Source organism: Protopterus annectens, chromosome 1.part1 (genome assembly GCF_019279795.1).
Source record: "Protopterus annectens isolate FY-2018-M chromosome 1.part1, PAN1.0, whole genome shotgun sequence".
In the NCBI taxonomy this organism is placed as follows: domain Eukaryota; kingdom Metazoa; phylum Chordata; order Ceratodontiformes; family Protopteridae; genus Protopterus; species Protopterus annectens.
In genome coordinates, this window is record NC_056726.1 from 1876833295 (window position 1) to 1876850870 (window position 17576).

The window sequence follows — 17576 nt, forward strand, 5'->3', positions numbered from 1 at the left end:
AGCAGTTCATTGATTAATTGTTTAATTAATGTTGTTATAAAAGGTACTGCTGAATGTTGTTAATTTATTCCTTTGAAGGCTTGTGTAGCCGAGGTACCAGAAGACATTAAATTTCAGCAGCTTCTAGCTCCGGTGTGTGGTTGTTTCTTATATTGAACCATCCATGTTTTTGGTAAGGTGGTTCACACAGCCTATCTAGATCTCGCCAAGGCTTTCAACACCATCCCCCACTCTGGAATTATAGATAAACTCACTAAACTAGGTATAAATCCCTATGTCACAAGATGGATTGCCAACTAGCTCACTGACAGAACCCACACGTGAAAGTAGCAGACTCTAAATCCAACTTCAGACCAGTGACAAGTGGTGTACCACAGCATTCCATCCTGGGTCCTGTCCTGTTTGGTATCTACTTCTCTAAGTACAGGCTAACACAGAAAGTCTTTGGCTAACAAAGTTAGCAGATGACTGAAAATTAGGAGCCATAATCAAAACTCCTAACAATGTGGACATCCTACAAAAGGGCCTCACTGAGACAGATGCCTGGTGTCAATGCCATGGCCTCAAGCTCAATGCCAAAAAGTGCATTGTCATCCCTTTTGGTAAAAACTCTGTACCCATGAACTACCACATAAGCAGTAGTCTACTTAACACTGAAAGTGTGATAAGAGACCTTGGGACACAGGTGGACAGTAGTCTCTCCTTTGATAATCATATCACCACAGTAGTCAGGAAATCCTTCTATGTGGCACACCTCATCACAAAAGGTTTCTCATCCAGGAAAAAAGAGGTCATTGTTCCCCTCTACTCATCACTCATTAGACCCATTATAGAGTACAACACATCTTTTGGTATGTACCTCACAAGACATTTACAACAACTGGAAAGGATGCAGAAATACCTCACAAAGAGGATTACTGGCCTCAAACAGATGCCCTATGCAGACCATCTCAAAAAACTCCATCTTTACTCTGTCGCATATCGCCTACTCAGAGGCGATCTCTACCTAACATACAAAGGCTATGTCAAACCCAGTGCTGTTGGACATACTCCACTTAAAGAAATCCCAATCCCTCCGAGCTACATGCTCTAGGGACCTAAACCTAAACAGAGCATGCTGGAGGGATAGATTCCTGTCCCAGAGACTTCCCATACTCTGGAACAAACTACTTATCTATATCAACCAAAGCTCCTCATTAGCACTTTTCAAGAAGAATCTTGGTGATTGGATGGGAGATAGGAAATTTACCCCGGGGATCACTTCTGTGGCTCTGCTTGACAGGGGCACAGGTGAATAATTTTCTTGGGTGGCAAAAGCCAGGGTACCGTTTGGCTAGGCTTATATAGGCCAATAACCTAGTACCTACCTATGAACCTGTGAACCTATGAGAAATGCATTTCAGTGCATTTTTGGAAAACTTCTACCTAGGGTAATTACTCCATCAGTAAAACACCCCTAAGAGTTGACCCTGTAGTCCGGGATTTGGGAACATATGTAGACAGTAATGTAGCCTTAGGCCAGCATGTGGCTAAGGTAGTAAGAAAATCATTCTCTGCTGCCCAGCTTTTAAGGAAGGTCATGGCGTTCAGGTCCAAGGAAGTCATAGTGCCAGTTTATTCTGCTCTTATCAGACCCATCATTAAATATAATGCCGCCTTCGGCATGTACCTGACTTGACATATGGAGCAGTTGGAATTCCACCAATTGTTCATTACCAAGAGAATCCAGGGTGTGAATACATTGTCCTATACAAATCGCTTTAAAGCCCTTTCTCTGTACTCTGTCTCCTACAGGTTACTTAGAGGCAATCTATGCCTGGCATGCAAGGCATCCTCAGGATCCAGCTCTGCTGGACCTTTTGCACATCAGTAAAATGAACAGCATTAGAACCACTAGATCCATGAATTTAAATTTTGTTTGTAACACGAATTAGACATGTTGGTGAGACAGATATGTGTCTCAGAGAATCCTCATGCTCTGAAACAGGCTCCCTAGCCACAAGAAGCAGAATCCATCCCCAGCCCTATTTAAGTGTAACCCTGAACAATTAATGAGAAATTGCAAATTCACTCTGGGTGTGGCCTCTATGTCTCTGATAGACAGAGGCAGACAACAATGCCCAAACTAACATACCCCCTCAGATAACCTCTAGAAACTTCCTAACACTCCCCCTTTTAATAAATGCCAATGATACACATGGAAAAATGGGTTGGATTGCACGGTTAGGCTTATAAAGGTCCTGGTGGTTGTTAGCCTAGTATATACCTATGACCCTATGAAGTATCATAATACAGGCCCACTCACAGTTTGTGATAATTTTGCAGCATGGTACACATTAAGAAATGTTGGATAAGCCCTTGTCTGCTATAAAGCAATACAGTGAGAACAAAAGAATGACATTACTACATAAATGTTTATATGAAGTTGTGCAATGCAGATCATTATTGCTGGGGAAATAAATAATGCCCGTGAACTTTTACTGATATACTTTGAATTTGTATCTTGCCAGACTTGAACACATGCCAAGGGCAGATCTCAGAAAAATGTGTATTAACCATTGGTGCCACAGACAGTGGCAAATCTGATATCTCATGAAGAACACACTTGAAGGGATTACATCGCTATCATTTTGTAATGGATATGGCTTCCCTGATAAGGGGAGTGAGACCCTCTTACTGTGACATATCTGCATCCCTTGCTTAAGCCACTTCTATTCAAAATAATTATTTGACAGACATTACCAGATTCAAACCACTGTCAATCATGCTACATATTCTACAGAGCTGTGTATTAATTATGTCTGCCACAGGAGATATCAGTGAAGGTTGTCCCAAATAGCACAAATCAAGAACTAAACTAAAAAAGGTCTTTTGATGTTAATTTATCCAGTAAAAATTTGTCTGAGTGAGGAAAAGGAGGTAGCTATGCCAATGATCACACAACTGTAAACAGTCCAATATCACTCACTGTTGGTTGGCCAAGCCACTCATTTCCATCCACATTGTTTTCTATATGTACTATCTCAGATTTAAACTACAGTCTGACTGTGTAGATATGCTATAGAAGTCAGGATTAAATGCATGTGCCACAGGAGCACTCTCAACACAAGAATCACAGTGCACCTATTTGACTACCATGAACTCGTCAATGTGTTGAAAGGTGTCTCACCAACATAAAAATGGATAGAAACAACTAGATGCAATGTTGCATGAGTCACATCAGTATATTCACTTAATGTTTTCCTTTGCTGGAATAGAACAACCACATAGTTAAGTCAATAAGCTAACAAAATGTGTATTAACCACATGCACCACAGACAAAGTCATACCACAGCTGCGAGAAACAACCTATGTGGAGTCATGACATCTTATCATATCATGTTACAAAGCAGTTGTTTGAGGTAAAAATGATAGGGGACACCTCTCTTGCTGTAATTGTAAGTTACAAGTGTGGCGGATGTCATTTATGCATGGCAGTATACTGACACACACTGATACTATTCAGTCATTTCAGGGTTTGAACACCAAAGTATGTGACCACATAAGCTACATAATGTTGAGTCAACAGAACATGCCACAGCAGAAGTTGTACAACAATTGTGAGACAGTATGTATTTGAAGGCATGGCATCATCTTAATGCTGCAAGACATATGTGTGTCTGTCTGTAATTTGGTTAAAAGAGTGGTGCAATCTGTCTCCTTGTCACAAAATACTGTATGATGCTAGGTGTGCACAAACACATGTGCTGCATAAAGCAATCATCACTGTGATGGTAGAATCATAATCATGCAAAATCCATAGATAGTCATGGATTTGAACTCATAGTTTACTAAGGCAACAAACTACAGAACATTATATCATTTCCTCATGCCATAGAAGCTGATTTACACCTATCTTTAGAAAAAACACATTTCAACAATTTGCATCATCAATATTCAACAAAGGAGTTGTCTTTGCTAAAATGGACAGAAGATATTGAAAGATATATCTCCAGCTATACATGTGCACATCAGATAGGCCGGTGACAACATTGTTACCTACATGTATATTCACACTCATATTGACAGTAAAGAGTAATGCCTGGCTGTTTATGGGACATTTCTGCACATCATTGTTAGTGTGTTACTGTTACGGTTGTCATCTTGATTGTTCTGTCAGGCTGTGTACATACAAAGGTAAAACACAATGAGTGGCAAAAGCCAACACTTAGGGACAAATGTTAAATACAGCTCTTATAAACATACATGATTAGTTGGATAATACTTTTTCTGACCTGTATAAAGTCTGAAAATCAAATGTATGACACTACTTAATAACTACAATCCACAAAGAATTGCCAGAAATTCTCATATTTTGTGATGAACACACCACACATTTAGATGTGTAAATGCGGACATCCCTTGAAAGTCTGGACACTTTAGAGGTATTGCTCTGTACAATTAAAAGTGCTTCTAGTATGAATTAGAAGGGGTAGGAGAGTGTAAACATGATGTGGACATAAGGAGGGTAGTGGTGTGTTAAGAAATATGTAGCACACAGTTAAACTAATACTGCTAATATGGAAAAACTTTAAATAATTGTATAATATACTTCTGGATTTAAACTCTTGACAGTCTAATTTAAAAAAAAGTATACAGACTGGAGAATTATCTCAAACCACCACATTGGAATTTATACTTCATGGTGTTATAATCCGACAATTTAAGGAACACTGGCAACAAGTTGACCAACTGGAGAATGTAGGCATCAGAGTTCATCACAGTTATATCAGTTGTAACAATCTTTTTTTTTTTTTTCTCAAAAATCTTTTTATTGATTTATAAAGTATGACATAACCAAACAAAGCATCAAAACATTATAAATCTTATCATATATGAGTTGATTGAATTTATACACCTTGTAATAATGCATTTCAACTCATGAAGGTGAAAGCAAAACAATATCTAACAATATATACAATATATACAATTGATAACCAAGAATCAACATATGAAATGAGACTATAGCCAATATGAGAAAGTGAAGTATGAGAGTAAATAAATCCACATAATGTATTGTGACAATGAATATGATAACTATTAATCACTATTAATAATAAAGAGGAACTTCTCTAAAACTTTATTATTTAAAACCCTTTTCTTAGGACTCTTCCAAATAGTTTTGTGTGCATAAATATTCAAATATGCCATTGTTCTAAAAGCATTCCAATTTAATTTAGTGCGATCAAGCCAGTTTTTGGTAATGTACAGTTTAATAAGAGAACAAATGAATACCAGCACATGAGTATCCAATTTAGAGAGATGAATCATGGGAATGTGTAAGATTGCAATTTCCCATGATAAAGTGGATTTATGGTACCCCATTTTCTGTAACCTTACTTTCAAGGAAGTCCAAAGTTTATGTGAAAAGTGGCAATACCAAAAAATGTGTAAAAGGTCGGCTTTGGGAAAAGAGCAACAAGGGCATGATGGAGACTTGTTCACGTCAAATTTGTTAAGTTTGGAAGGAGTATAATAAGCATTGTTATTAATCATCAGTTGGGTATAAACCAATTTCTTGAAAGGAGAGTATTCCAGAATATTTCTAATGGCCAAAAGTTTTTGGTTGTCTGTTAAATGAGGGTTATGAATAACCCAAAAGTTCGAGAAAAGACATGACGAATCTTGTATTAATTTAGTTAATAAATTATAAGATTTTGACAACATTTTCTCAGGTAGTAATAATGTTTTAATTATCAATTCCAAATTATTGAGATCTTGTTCTCTTGGCATCATAAGATTGCGATTATTTATAACCACATCCCTTATTTGGCATAGTATTGTAGTATAAGTACAGTTGACATTCAGAATCTTACGTAGTTCAGCCAGGGACATGTCTTTATATTTCAGAAATGTCCAAACCTTAATATTTTTTGTGAGGGGATAATTTGAAAGGTTAAATGATGTATTATCCAGCTTAAAATTTGGGTTCAGGTGAATTGGTTGAAGTATATATGAAATCTTATCCATTTTGATTAGTTTTAATAATTCCTGGAATGCATTGATCTTATGTTTTAGGAAAATCAAGACTTTGAGGGTGTTCAAGATATCAATAGATATGAAAGGAAGGGCATCAGGGTTTATGTTCTTGGATATAATATATTGATTCCAAATCCTAACCCAATTAGATGTATTATTATTGTGAATGTTATTCATTTTAGAAATGGACAAAAGTTTATTTGCCAAAACAATTAAGTAATAAAGATAAAAAATTGGCAAACCTAAACCCCCCCCTATCTTTGGAAGATGATAATTTAGAATAAGATATTCTAACTGCCTTAGGGAACCACAAAAATTTAGCTAATTCTTTATTAACTTTGTTGAAAAAAGATTTCGGAATTATTTGATCTGAAGAACTAAATTGGTACAAAAATTTAGGAAGGATATTCATTTTGATTATGACAGCTTTTGATAGAAGTGAAAGATTCAAAAGTTCCCATCTACGCATATCTAGCATTATTGTTGACCATAATTTATATAAGTTATTTTGAAATGAAGATAGGCTATTATGCTTCATATGAATACCCAGATATTTAACCCCGTATGTAATATGGAAATGAGAATCAGGGAATAAGTAAGATTTATGAGCTAAATAATTCAAAGGAAAAATATGAGTCTTTTGAGGATTAATGTGATAGTCCGATGCAAGAGAAAATTTCTCAATAGAATTCATAATCTTTTAAAATCTGAGAGAGGAGTTTGAAAGAATATAACTAAGTCATCCATAAAGGCAGAGAAAAATAAATTATTGTTAAGAATCCTAGGAATTTTGTGAAATGTATTTTGAGATATGTACAAAAGTAAAGGTTCCAAATATATGTTAAAAAGAAAAGGAGATAAAGGACAACCCTGTCTCGTACCATTAGTCAGCTTTATAGGACTTGAAGTGATTCTGTTAATATATAGTCTAGTAAAGGATTTTTTGTACAGAGTTTTGATAAAATTTATAAATGTAATGGGGAAATTAAAACATGACATAGTCTGAAAGAGAAAATTCCAACACACTCTATCAAATGCATTTGATGCATCCAAGATCAGTGCATACAATGGGTTATTATCATGTTTTGTAAGATGTATAATAGATTCCAAGGTCAAGGTGTTTTCCCAAATGTGTCTATGGGACATAAAACCTGTCTGATCTGGCAAAATTATTGATGAAAGGACATTTTCCAATCTCTTAGCAAGAATCGAAGACAGAATCTTAATATCTACATTGATTAATGAAATTGGTCTATAGTTGCGGGGGTCAGTCTTATCTTTACTATTTTTCAGAATTAGTATAGTTTTTGAAGTGTTCCAGTGGAGATCAGATATGTCATTTATAATTATATAGTTATATACCTTAAGGAGAAAGGGAGCAATTACTATTTTAAAGGATTTAAAAAAGTTAGGTGTAAAACCATCAGGGCCCGGGGATTTGCCAATCTTTAGCCTATCAATTGACTCTGTAATTTCTAAAAGAGTAAGAGGAGATGAAAGAGTATTTTGCTGTTTTTCATTTAACGTGGGAAATATTATGGAACTTAAAAAACTATTTATATGACTATTATTTATAGAATTAGAAGATTTAGAATTTAACTCTGTATAAAGTGATGAGAAGAGATGCAAAACTTCCTTGTCCGTACTATATATTTGATCTTTATATTGTATGGGCGATATTTTAGATCTCTCAAAATTTTTCTTAATTATTCTTGCCAAGGTTTTGGAAGGCATTTGGGCCCATTCTGAGTAAGTGGCTAATAATCTTTGCTCCAATATTGAAAGATTGTTTTGATGTAGTAAAATAAGTTCATTTTGTAAGTCTGTAATCTGCTTTTCATATGAGGGGTCCGGATTTAGCCGATATTGATTTTCAAGAAATTGAATATTCAGTTTTAAACATCTTTCTTTACTATTAAGTTGTTTTTTAAGATATGCAGCCTTACCAATAAACATTCCCCTTAACCTGGCTTTGCATGCCTCCCATTGCACATCATAGGGAATATCTGTTGAATCTAACTCATTTTCCATTTCCTGAATTATTTTTATACAAATGTTACTAATTTCTTCATTAGAGAGCAAGTTATTGTTTAATGTCCAGTTATTCCTTTTGAGTTTATGACTCAGGTTAAAATTTAGATTTAATTTTACTAAGATTCTAGAGTGATCAGATAAAAATCTAGGTTCAGTAGTGAAATCCATTAATAACTGTGAAAGGGAATTTGAAATAAGAAAAAAAATCCAATCTAGACCATGAATGATAGCATTTAGAATAATAGGTATAAGTATCAATTTTATTTGAGTATTTAGTGAGTTGTAGAGGGTCTATAAGATTATACTCTAATATTAAGTCCTCCAAAGCAAAAGATGCTTGCTGATTATATGAAGAGGAATAATTTGTACGATCTATGACCGGGTTAATTACAGCATTCCAATCCCCTCCCAAAATAACAAAGTGATCTTTGTATGATGAAAGTATGTTGTAAATCTGAAATATAAAAGTATGTTGATCACTACAAGGGCCATAAAGATTTAGTATCAGTAGTGGTTTGTCCAAATTATGTATGAAAGCTGTAAAATAACACCATCTACCTTTATCGTCATATTTTTCTTCCATAATAGTTCCTTGGAATTTTTGCTTAACTATAATAGCCACCCCCCTAGAGTTAGAAGTGTCCCCTGAAGCTATTATTTTCTTAATCCATTTTTTATTTCTTACTTTGTTCCAGTCGTCCCTAGGAATATGTGTTTCTTGCAAAAAACATATATTGGCTTGTGATTTATACATTAAATGATATAATAAGGATTTCTTATCTTTATTTTGGATCCCCCTTACGTTCCAGGAATCAATTATTAATAAATTAGTCATATACTTTTTAAAGGTCTGTTAAAGAAGATGTTAAAACATAGATTGTTTGTGATTAAGTAAAGTACAAATGTGGAAATTAAACCAAACTTAGTCTCATTATAACAAATAATACCTATAGGCGTATGTTTCAATGCAAAGTTAACTCTAACCTCATAAGTTTTGCTCTTCCCTACCCCAGTGCCTACCCACCTAAACCTATCTACCAAGGGAAGATGAAAATAACTACATATACAATTTAAAAACTTGGTTACCAAAATCACATATATATGTGAAGACAATTTAAGTAAAGTCCTAAAAAAGACTATAACCAGGTTAACAAAACTAAACATATTTACACAGCTATCCAAAAACAAGATGCCCGACATATACACTCCCCATTCAAAAATGTACTCAAAAAACTCCTGTAAATTTAAATATAATTGTGACCAGAGTATATATGTAGTTAATCTTGCACTACAGTATATATCTATGATGCAAAATGTTAGTAAGATAAAAATTTAATTGGTGCAACATTAATATATTTATACATGTAAAGATCATACATGTATGTGTAGCAATATGCGAATATGTCTATAATCAAAAAGGATTAATGTAATTAAGAATTTAAAATCTTCACATTCAAATATACACTATATTGCTTTGTATTACTAAATCCTTTAAACAGAGTATCTCTGATTAATCATCTTTACTATCTTTAAAAACAAATTGTATGACACAGGTATATGAAAATCCAATTAGTAATGAGAACATCAGTAAGTCTAGTAAAAGGTCAATCAATATCGATGAAATCACCTGAGTCTCATATTCTTTAACATAACATAAATATAATATGTAGGATGATATTTTAATATTTAATATAAATGTAAGTATAATATGAGAAAATGCATTCATGTATACTGTGATAATTACCCAAGGGCTTCAACTAACCCTATAGGGTAATATTACACCCTAACACTTCCAGTATTGTCATTAAAAGTATACAAGTGAAAATATATTTTTAACAAAAAATATATACCTAAATTATAAAAATAAAATATTCCACATTTTTCGCAATTGGCCCAATATACCAACTGCAGCATATTAAGCACAATAAGTGTTCTTGTAGATGGCATTTAAAGTTGTCAGCACCTAGTAGATAATAGATGTGTAAAATAAATTATCTCCTGAATATTAGATTTGTTATGCGCCAACTACATGTAAAAGTTATAGCTAAAAACAAGTTTTCAATCTATATTACATAGTGTTTTAGCTTAAAAGTTAGTTATAAAAGCTTAAATGCTTCCGCATGCACGTAGTACCAGTCCAGTACGAGAAAAAGACTTCCTGAATCACGTAAAGCGCACTGTCACAACCTACAAGAAAGAAAGCCACTTACTTGCGAGAAACAGTGCTGCTGAAGTCAAAACACAGTTTCCAAGGATGAAATCAGCAGTTCTTCAAATGCGGGAAATCTGTGGAACAAGAAACCATATTCTGTGCAAGCAGACAATCGCGAACAGATGTTTACATCCTTTTCAGCTTTCTTTCCAAAGACTTGTCATCAGACCACAGAGTATGCAGCATGAGCAACACAATTCTGATCAGATAAAAATAATTGCATTGCCCTAGCGTCGCTAGTGACATCCAGAGAGTATACACCAAGGTAAAAGGCTCATGAATAATTCCAAAGACAAAAACCAAGGCATTCAGTGAAGATTAGTGACTCTATGTAGCACGAGAGACCAGATATTATTCCCTCCATTCTGCTGATGTATTCTTAGACAAATAAACATTACTTTTTCATGTAAACAATGCCAAGTTGATGTTGGTATATTGTAAAGGCGTAACATACTGGAATATTAATATGTGAGTTTGCGACAACTCCAAGAAACATTAAAACACATGTTTCATATACAAAAAAGCTGAGTTATTTTTTCACCTGTCAAAGCTATGTCATATAATCAATATTATGAAAAAAAAGAAAAAAAAAAGACATAGTATTAAAGGTTAGCTCACAAACTTAAAACATCAAATGCACTCACAATAATTATGAGTTTTATTTTTGTGTGTCATTAGCAGGAAGAGCCTTGAATACTTTTAAGAATATGTCTTTTGCTTCTTGTGAGTCTGCGAACACATAAGTCATGTCATTATAGTTGAAAGAAAGAGTATTAGGATAACGCATCCTAAATTTTATTCCCCTTTTAATCAGGTCTGCACAGAATGGAGACAGTTTTTGTCTGTTTAATTTTATTTGAGCTGGTAAATCCTTGTGAAAAAGTCAATTTATGTTTATTCCAGATGAGATATTTTTTACTTTTGGCTGCTTCTAAGATACGCTGGGTGTCTTGAAAGTTTAATAACCTTGTGTATATAATCCGAGGCGAAGTAGAGTCTTGTCTAACATGCAGGGCTCTGTGTGCTCTTTCTACAGTTAACGTTTTTGTATTTGTTTCACAATTAAGTAAAGCCTCAAATATTTGTTTAGTCACTGAAATTAAATTTTGATTTTCATAAGATTCCGGCAATCCTCTAATTATTATGTTATTTCTACGGCTCCTTGCCTCCAAATCCAGAACTTTAGCTTGTAAATCAGCAATTAGATTATCTTTAGATTTTAAGTAATTTTCAATAGATTCTGCTCTTATTTCTATGGCTAAATACTTATTTTCAAGAATGTCCATTCTTTCATTAATCTGTTTTAAAGTTTTACCAAAATCAGTAAATTGGTCAGAAAAATTCTGTATAGCACTCTGAATGGGTTGTAATGCCATTTTTAAGTCTTCTAAATGAAAATTAGAATCATTTTTTTCTTTTGCACTTACTTTTATGATTTCAGTAGATGATTTAGAGGTTATAAGTCTCTTGGAGCTAGTGTCCTTCTCTGGAGAAAGCATAGAAGAGAATTTGGCCTTAGTTGCCTGTGCATCCATGGAATCTGAGTTGCCAGCCATGCCCAGGTTAGAGGTGTGAAAACAGAGAAACTGACACAGAGATAAGCATCTGGAGTGCACTTGTCCAAAGTCTGCTGAAGCCAAAAGTATTCTGAGGTAAAATAATCCAAAAATTTACCTTTTTCCAAAAATAAACAAACCCAAAGTGAAGGACATGTATCAGAGATAATTTCTGTAAAAAAAAACTGTGGAGAAATTTTGCTTAAAAGTAGTTAAAAGTAGCCGGTAATTACATGGCAGTGAGGAGCTCAATGAATAGGGAGCTGTCTAGTCGGCGGCCATCTTTGAATCCCAATTGTAACAATCTTTAGTGTGTACATGGCATCCAGCAGCCTAACATATTTGTAAGAGTAACTGTACTACACTTTGTTACTTTTAGTCTGTTTTGCTACAGTGTAGTGGGTTTAAGCATATTTCCATGGAAGTAATTGTAGAAATGTGGTCTGAGGTAAAAACTCACCAGTTTTTGCCATAAGATGTAAACTGCTATTTACCATCAGTTAGTATTTCTGCTGTTCAGTGCCAGACATTGCACAAGTGCTGAGGGCATAGACTGATAACACAGAAGGAGGAAGAGAGAAAGAGATGGGTAGAGGAGACAGACAGAAAGCATTTCTGCTGAGGGGGCCATTTTGTCATCATTATTATTCTGTCATGCCATCTACAATAAAGTGTTCACAATAAGAGCAAGCCTGTTAAGACAGAAGCAGGATCATGCTGGATAATAAAATATGTAGCCAATAGCGACATACAAAATAGTCATATAAAACATGTCAGTAAGACTTTGACATACATCTGGTTTAGAACTCTTGACCTTATGCTAAAAGTTGTCTATAGACAATAGCATTACTTCAGTATACCATACAGGAACTCCTACAGCCCAAAGTTTAAATCACATATTTGAAGGGACAGTGGCAATATATTTAAGCAAGGAATAATGCAGGCATTAGGCTATATCACAGTAATGAGAATTGCAAAATCCCATAAGGTAAGCATTACGTCCAGCAAAAATTTTTATGGGACATGCTGACCATCTTTATACCGTGTTACTTTTAGGTTTTTCTTCTTAATTAATCTGTCATGTTCTGTCCAATAAAGTGTTTGTGATAGGTAGCAAGCAGGGGTAAGAGAGCTGAAACAATATTTACACAGAAGCAGGATAATGTTGGTTTTGTAATTTGCCCTTATGTGGCTGTAACATTTTAGCAAATGCTTTACTGCCCCACTGTTAAAATGTTGTTCTCCATTTTTTTTATCCTTTTCTTGCTTGGTTCATGAAATGCAATTTGAGAAAAATAAATATTTTTGTACTTACACACATAATAATAATAATAATAATAATAATATAAAATAATACAAAATAACATTAAGTAATAGTTTGACATGCTTCTGGAAGCAAACCCTTGACAATATGCTAAAACAGCACTTTTCAGACATGCGAATTACCACAACCCACACAGATCTCAAACGTAATGAAATCCAACAATCTAATAAATGCTACATTAACTGTCTCAAAGTAGTGCTTTTACTCTGTATTTGTATAGTGCTGACGGCTTAAGCACATTTGTGCGGAGGTAGCCAGACTAGTGTGGGCGATGGCAAAATCTCACTAGTTTTTGCCATAGGATGTGAAATGCCACTTAGCATCCCTGAACATTGTTGCTTGATGCCTAGCTCTGCACAAACACTGAGTACAAAAAGTGAAGACTTTTTGTGTGGGCCATTTCTAGCTATGTGTGTTGTGTAAATAAACTCAGTACATGACAAATGGCTTCCACATACACAAGTCCCTTTAATTCAGTTTGTGCAGAGATAACCAAACTAGTGTGAGCGATGGCAAAATCTCACCAGTTTTTGCCATAGGATGTGAAATGCCACTAAGAGTCACTCAACATTGTTGCTTGATGCCTAGCTCTGTACAAACACTGAGTACAAAAAGTGAAGGCTTTTTGTGTGGGCCATTTCTAGCTATGTGTGTTGTGTAAATAAACTCAGTACATGACAAATGGCTTCCACATACACAGGTCCCTTTAATTCAGTTGAAAAACTTGATAAAACACTTTAAAACATACCACAAAATAAAACATAAAACAGTTGAGTGCTTTTGTCTGTTAATTTGACATCTTCAGAACCAGTAGCTATTAGCACAATAAGCTTAAAATAGGCTTTCAAAAACACACACCGCTCAAAAATAGCCAATAAAAACTAATATTCATATAAGGAGTACACACACCCTATTAGAAATCTGCAAGTAGTAATATAACCAATGATCATGATACTTCTGATAACCAATGAAAAAAGCAACTTTGGCAATTCAACCAATAGTAGCAGTGACAAAAAACTAATAACATGGGCAACAGTAAGCCTGTTTGACTTTTTCAGTTGACTTTATTGCTATTGGGTAAAATCTTACTGTTGCCCATATTATTGTTCCTTGTGGCCACTTTTATTATTGGTCCATTTTTCCATTCTGGACCTTTGATTGGGTAAGATGTAACCTATGAGGTTTATGTATTGTTCATCTGTACATTCGTTTTTGTCATTGCTACCATTGGCTTAATTGCCAAAGTTGCTTTTTTCATTAGTTATGGATTGATTTTCATATGTGTTTGTATATTTAAATCTTATGTACTTTATATAAATTATGGACAACTGTTTACTCAGAGGCACAGTTGAGTCATAAACATTTAGTAATAAAACTGTTATAAAAGTTATCTCCTAAGTCAGTCAGTGTTATCCCTGACTTGTTAGTAACTCGATTCTCCTTGACACAGACTCAGTAAGCATATATCAAACTGGCAGGAGTGTGACTCACTAATTATTCCTGTGGTAAGAGTAATCATTTGTACTTGCAACTTCTCAGTGCTTGTTCTTGTATTGTTAGGGTGTGTGCACAGAATTGTGCAGGTCCTCACACCATATATACCTGCCTGGCACTTAGTGCTTATTGTGTGATTCATGAATGCTAATGAGTTGGCACCTGATTTGCATATTCACAGTGCTCACAGGGGTGAATCTGCACTGTATATGCTCATTGTGGTTGTAAGGCACTTGTATAATAGTAAGGGAGACTGTTTGGATCCAAATAATTTGATACTGATGTTTCACTGCTATAAGTGCAATTGTTTGGGTTGTTTTATATAGATTTCTGGATTTCTGTGAAGGTAGATGATGTTTATTTCAAAATTAATTGTTTAAAACATTAGTGATGGCTTGTTTTTTGCTTAGCATTAGGTGCTGTCTGCATTTTGGCTACTGGTGTTGTTACAGCATGTTACATAATGATTTTTTTAAGTAAACTTAGGTAATGTTACCTGCCCTTATAGAAACAGTTATCTGAGGATGTGGACAGATGTTATAAAAATTGTTTTAGGACTAGTAGCAATGTCAAGGTTAGATTGTAGTCTAAGAAATGTGTTAAGTCTGTGATACGTACTTGATATCATACAAAGATTATCCCAGATGGTAAACATGTTTAATATCCTTAATTTTAATTCATATATATTTTGTAAATGCTGCTGTCAGTGATGGACTTGCACATTATTGTCATCCTTAAAACATTTTGTCATTGCTTTCAATTTTTTTTGGGGGGGTTGTACAGTTGTGTATTACCTGTGTGTAGTCATAGAGAGGCATACATTTGCCTACTGTTCATGATGCCTGCAAACATTCATATTTCTTTTGAAGCCAATTTGCTTAATTTTCTGATACATATTTGTTTCTCTTATTTTTTATCACATACAGGGATATGGCTGCCAAGAAATCTGTGCCTTGTAAACTGACATTCTCAGATACTGAGAATGAGGTAACAGTCCAGACACTCCATTGACATAGGTCACACATATTAGAGTGAGAGTGTCAAAGCCAACAAGTCCTTCAGTGACTGTATCTGGCTACTGGTGGTTAATGATGCCAATGCTGTGGGTGTATATTGTGATAATAATGGTGGCTGTAGACACTGGACAAGTGACATGTTCACTAAATCCCAAAAAGAGCCACTGCTATAGAAAGGGAACAGAGGGCTGTTGGTGGTAGACCTGCTACCAAACCACCAATGACTGAGATGGAAGAGTTCTTGTCCACTGTAAGGAAAACATACAGCTCATTGTGGGGTTCCAGACTAGTGGTTGATGTCAGTGCTGAGGTGGAGGGTGACCAAAATATGTCTATTGCTGAAGCTATGTTAAAATAATAAAAAAAAAAAAATATATATATATATATATATATATATATATATATATATATACCGTATTTCCCTGAAAATAAGACCGAGTCTTATACTTTTTTCCCTACCAAAATACACATTAGAGCTTATTATCAGGGGATGCCTTATTTATCCCCCCCATACAACAATCTACATTTATTAATTTATTCTTGTACAAAAATCGACATTTATTCATGTACACAAATCGACATTTATTCATGTACACAAATTGACATTTATTTGGTACTTTTCCATTATTGGGCAACAGTTCTAGGAAACGCATTAACAGTTGTGTGAGAATTCTACGTAAACAGTGCAACAAACATTTCACCTTCAGAATATCTACACCTTGGCTTTCACAGTACAATATTTCATGCTTAACAGAAAGTGCAGAAAAATCTCAATACATGTGTATTGGAGGAGGGGAATAAAACAGATGAATAACTGCAACTTTTTGAGTGGTGATGCTTTCTTTATTCCTTACCCAAACCGTAACAGAAGCATGATGGGAAGTCATAAAAATGAAGTCTGGGAACTAGTGGCCTTACTTTGTAATTATCCCTTGATAATAAAACATTACCTTAATACAATAAAGTCAAAAAACTGACAAGAGCTTGCTGGCAGCTGAAAGCAGAAGCAATCCATTCTGTTGCCCCGATAACGGAAAAGTTATTCAAATACAGTCATATCATCTTCTTCTAGAACATTGTCATAAGTCTCCAACCCCCAAATTCCAGCCTGAATTTCTTGAGAATCCATTTCCTGTAGAACCGTTGGGCCCAATCTGTCATGCCCAACAATAGAGCTCTTCATAAATGAGCACTGCTTGTCCAAGTAGCCTGCTCGTAGTGCATTGGCAACATAGCTGTCAGTGATTTTATCCCATGAATTCTTCACCCAAGTCATGACCTCTTGCAGGCTAGGCTTCACAAAGTTTCCACGCTGATTTCTCTCCATTCTATTTTCAATGTAGTCATTGAGTTCCATGTGCAAATGGTCCTTGAATGGCTTGTTTATTGCAATATCAAGAGTCTGGAGATAGGCAGTCATTCCTGCAGGAATCATTATTTGATCTGTGCGCGGAAGTTTTTCATGTCTTTAGCGTGGTGAGTGCTGGCTGAATCCCAGACTAGCAGACCTCTTTTGCCACCTTGCAAAACAAGTTGCAGCATTACATCGACCCACTTCCTAACTGCTTGTGTGCACCAGGCGTTTTTGGTTTCAAGAAAGTAAATGCCTGAAACACGTTCAATCTTATCTTTCTTGCCCTCACTAATGATTAGAGGTAGGGTTTTCTTTCCATCTAGATGAATTGCCAAAATACAGGTAATGTGCATTTTCATAACCAGTGGAGGGAATGTAGCTTGACGAGGCACCCCTCTGATCAATTGTTGTTTGTGATCCTTGGCCCATAAACACTGCAGTTTCATCCATAGCAATCATATTGGAAAGTTGGTATTTAGAAAAGTCGATGCCATCAACATAGGACTTGAATGCAAGTGCATGTTTAATAACTTCAGTATCTTCCAGCTTGAACAGTGTTGTTGATCTT